Below are 4,814 nucleotides of genomic sequence, written 5' to 3'. Positions count from 1 at the left end.
GAGGGAGGCCTGAGGCTCAAAACCTGCCAGCTGTCAAACATCCCCAAACAGAGTCGGACTGTGCAGGCAGACCTCAGAGATGCCGTGGAGTCCGGCCCAGACCACTGCAATAAAGCAAGTCTTCTGGCGGGTGGAGGGTCTTGCCTTCCATTTGTGAAAAATGCAGCATGTGCGAAGCGTAATAAAGCGAAGCGCTATAGAATGGGGTATGCCCATATGCGTTTCCTTGGGCCGCTGTAAGAAATGACCACAAACCAAGGGCTTAAGATGACAGAAATCTACTGCCACAATCCCGGAGCCCGGAATTCCAGGATCGTGATGTCGGCAAGGTCGGTTCCTTCTGGGGCTCTGAGGGAAAACCGTTTCCTGCCTCTTTCCGAGGCTCCGCTGGCCGCTGGAGCCCGGGGCATCACTTGGCTTGTGGGTGCGTCACTGAGATCTCTGCCCCTGTTCTCCCGCTGCGTCCTCCCTGGGCCTCTGTCCCTTCTCTCCTCAGGAGGGCGCCATCATGCTGGCGTAAAGGCCCACCCTGCTCCAGTGTCACCGCGTCTTCACACGCACCTGGAGCACTTCTGCAAAGCCTTGGTTTCTGGACGAGGCCACATCCGCAGACACCAGGGGCTCAGGCTTTAGTATGTCTCTTTAGTGACATGATTCAGCCCACACAGAGGGTAATAGAGTTTATAAAGTGCTGTCTAAGTTCTGAGCCTGAGGATTAGTTTGTTTTCTGATGGTTTTCAACTGGCGTTACGGGTTAGACAACTCAGCCTGACTGTGTGGTCAGAAGTCTACTAAAAATGTCCTCTAGATCTCCTGCCTTGAGCTCTCTGCAAGCTCACCTGGATGCACCTTGGGTGGAAATGGAGCAGAAAGGTAAGGTCCAGTCTGGGTGGTGGGCGTGTCCAGGGTTAACATAATCTTCTGACTGATTTCAGGTCCTCTTGAGACAGAATCAACACTCACAGGTTTTGGATTGTGGAAGTTTTACAACGTGTCTGGAAACAGTTTGATATTCCTCTCATGAGAGTTGGGGATTGTCCCTTCCTCCTGAATCTGGACGTTTCCAGTGACCCGCTTGTGAAGAATAGAATGCAGCAGAAGTGACGTGCCTCAATCCGGGGACTGCGTCCGGAGGAGCCTCACGGCTTCGTCCGGTCGTCTCGGGCCTCCTGTCTCAAGCCTGGAGCTACTGTCTAAGACGTCCAGCTGCACCAAGGTCTCCAGGCTCTGACGAAGCTCAGGCCCCCTGGAATGGCAGCGTAGCGCCCTGGCCAGCGGCACCATCTGAGGTCCCATCCGACAGCCCCTTAGTGACGTTCACCAGACGAGTGCGCGAACTTCAGTGGCTCCCCACCGGTTACCCCCAGCTGCCAAGTGGCCCCGGTGAAGGCCCCAGAGAAGGTGCAGCAGAGACGAGACACCCACAGTGTCGTTCTGTGAGCGTGGACACGCCGCTGCTGTTGCCACCGTTTGCAGTGATCAGATCTGCACAGCTGCAGCCAGCGCTCGACTCAGAGTCTGTCCAAGGGAGTGGTCAGTGGCATCAGGATGCAGTCAGGCAAAGGTGACACGGGACATCCGGATTGGCATTTGTTTTCCTTCCTCTAGAAGAATATACAACGCTGTGGGCCATGGGGTTGGCCCAGTGAGCTAAGAGAATGAACGGCTGAGCAATGTTGGGATAGACCTGTTCTTCCCTGTTGGGATAGACCTGTCCTTCCCCTCTCTTAGGAGGTGAGATTTCTCTTCGGTGACCTTCTCCGTCGCTCCCCACGAGATGGGGGTGATGGTACCGCAGTGGCGAGACGTTTGAGAAGAGAAACCTGGTTCATCAGGTCCTCTGCTCCTCTCTTGGGCGCCAGCCGGGCCGCAGGCAACCCACATCCTCTGCGCCGTGGACCGTGTCGTCCGCTTAGGGGGCCTGGTCCTTGTAGGAAGACACGCGGCCTTCTAGCTGCTTCTGCGACTAGGACTAATTCTGCAGATCAGGGAGCTCATTTCACCGCCTACCGGGTGCTGCCTCCTACAACTTACGTTTGTGGAAGATAAAGATGATGGTTTGTCCTCCGAAGGCCTTATTCCCAGCCTCATTTTTAGTATGTTCAGAACTCTGGTGGGGATGAAGGGCGCCACTTATTGGGTTTCCTTATGGTGCCAAAACAATTCATCTGTATTTCTGTCATCCATTCAATTATATTGTTTACAGTCGTGTAAGTTATCTAACATAGCAGAGAGTAAATCTTCAATGTTTTTACTAACTTATAGCAAATTTAAAAAATATATATAATGTATGACATCTTGTCCTAATCCTTAGAAATAGACTCCAGATGTACGCTTGGAAACCAGTCACTCAATATGTCACTACCATATTAAGAGCTTCTTTCAAAGGAATCAAACTTTGCATAATTTCTGGATTCTTAGCGTTACCTTTACTTTAACTGTCTGAATGCAATTTATCACCTGAAGAGGAGATAAAACATTTGGAGATTACTAAAAAAACACTTTAAGTGTTTTCAGCTGGGAATCCCATTCTAATAAAAAGAAATTTCAAAGGGCTGTTGGAAGATTTATTAACTTTTTCTCAGAGAGGAATCTTAAACAGTTTGTTACTCAATGCGATACACTTCTTTTCTAATCCAAACCACACTGGGATCACACAAAGGAATGGCCGAGTCCCTCGTCACTGAATTTCTGAGGACAGTGATGGTATGCTTCAGGACTGGCGATGGCCCAGCGTCTTCTTCTCTGGCCTTGAGAAAAATACAATCTTGAAACTTTTATCTCTGCGGGTAAAAATTTTTGTCTGAAGTTCTCCTACTGAGTTTTTGGTTTTATATTCCAGTCCTATGAAAATTAGCCCATAAATTAGCTTTTTTTTTTTTTCTCTTTAACTGCACAGAATCTGTATCATTGCAAGGTTACCGTTATGAGTCAAAGGTAAATTCATTGAGAATGTCATGTATTTGGGGAGTTAAGTAATTTCTTGTGCTTAGAGCAGAGGAATTGGAAGAATGTGGAGTTGTCACTATGATCAACTTCACATAAAATACCAAGGAGCTTGGACTTTATTTATTTGATAAACAGTGGGGAACCGTTGAAGGTTTTTAAGCAACAGAGCAACCTGGCGAGGCTTACGTTATTAACTAGATTACTGTGGTGTCGTGTGTAAATGAATTTGTGGAGGCTCATACCAGAGTGAGTTGAATACCCATATGGGAAAAATGAAATTGGACTCCCACGTCACATCTTAAAAAAATTCTGGGTGGACTACAGGTAGGCATATAAAAAGCCAAACTAAAAATCATTAAGTCGATAGATAATATCTCTGCATGGCAGGATAGGATTTCTTAAACAAGACATAAAAATCTTTAACTACAAAGAAAAAAAATATTGATAAACATTATTATTAAAAACCTACCAGATTTTCAGTAATTAAAATTTTGTCAGCACCTTGTATTGTCAACACAGGCTACCATAATAAAATACTGGGTGGCTTAAACAAGAATTTATTTTTCAGAGTTCTGGAGACCGGGAAGTCCACTATAAAGGTGCTTGCTGATGAGGTTCTCAGTGAGAACCTCTTCCCGGCTCGCAGATGGCTGGCTGCCTTCTCACTGTGTCCTCACGGGCGGAACGAGAGAGAGGAAGCGAGTTCCCTGGTGTCTCTTCTCATAAGGACACTAGTCCCTTCATAAGGGCCCTGCCTTCATGCCCTCATCTAAATCTAATCACCTCCCGAAGACTTTATCTCCAGATGTTATCATGTGTGGGGGGGGTAGGGCTTCAACATGAATTTTGGAGGGACACAATTTAGTTCCTAGCACACCTGTTTTCCATTTTATGCCCCTCACTCTCTCTGCTCCTACTTTTGCTCCTGGAATATTCCCAGGTGCCCTAACTTTTGTCTCACGCTATTTTCAGTAGGAACCCAAGCGAAGGAGTCGGTACTGGAAGGCAGACTCTCAGGATGGAGAGTTGCAGAACTCACTGGCCAAGAGGCTAGAAGACCACGGCTGGCGGTAAGTGAGGATGTGAGTGAGGGAGAGACAAGTTCTGCCCCGGGGACTGACGGTAATTGTTAATGGCTGGTCTGCGCGAAGCTTGGCCGAGTTCAAGAACCGAGGCTGGAAAGGTAAATGCATTAGGCTGATGCTTGTAGAGCGTGTTAGACAGTTGGGTCTCTCTCTTAAAGCAAATGGGAAAACTTTGAAGGACTTTAAACTGTGGAGCAACATGGTCATAATTGCATTGAGCATATGACTCTGAAGCACAGACTAGAGCGGGCCAGGTAGTGACAGGAGTGGTTGCTGGTAGGGAGGTGAGTCCAGGGGCGATTGCATCAGTCCAGGTGGCAAAGGGTGGTAGCTGAGACGAGGAGGTTGGACGCAGAGGCCATGGGACCCTTGCCTGGAATTTTAAAAAGAGCATTTCTGGATTTAATGGCAGATTTGGCCCGCTGACTGTAGTGGTGCCTCTGAATACCCTTTGAGATGCTGTCTGATTATTTCTCTAAGAGACTGATGATTTCTCTAAAAGGGAAGAAGCCTTTTATTAAAAATCACGATTTCCTCAATTTCTTTTGGTTTTAAATCTCTACTAGTTGACACAGTAAAAGGAAAATAATACCCATATTTCTCCATTTGAAACAGTATCAGTCAGCTAGCTACTGCTGCCTGACAAACACCACGGCATCTCAGCGTACAGCAGTAAGTGTTCATTTCTTATGCATTTGTGGGTCGGCTGGAGGTCAGCTGGTCTTGGTTAGGCTTTGCCGTGGTTTCTTCAGGAATAGAATGCAGGTCTGGCTGTGCCTA

At 47.5% G+C, this 4,814-nt stretch overlaps 1 long non-coding RNA gene across 1 annotated transcript in view; it reads left to right on the top strand.

The window, feature by feature from the left end:
- LOC111743697 overlaps positions 1–3,641 on the top strand; it is a 21,455-nt gene extending 17,814 nt beyond the window's left edge. The window contains exon 4 of the long non-coding RNA XR_002781839.1: positions 3,518–3,641. This is a non-coding gene — a long non-coding RNA (uncharacterized LOC111743697). The remainder of the gene's footprint in view (positions 1–3,517) is intronic.
- Positions 3,642–4,814: the final 1,173 nt, after the last annotated feature.

This window comes from Pteropus vampyrus, unplaced genomic scaffold (genome assembly GCF_000151845.1).
Source record: "Pteropus vampyrus isolate Shadow unplaced genomic scaffold, Pvam_2.0 Scaffold119, whole genome shotgun sequence".
Lineage (NCBI taxonomy): Eukaryota > Metazoa > Chordata > Mammalia > Chiroptera > Pteropodidae > Pteropus > Pteropus vampyrus.
This window is presented reverse-complemented; position numbering and strand designations above follow the sequence as displayed.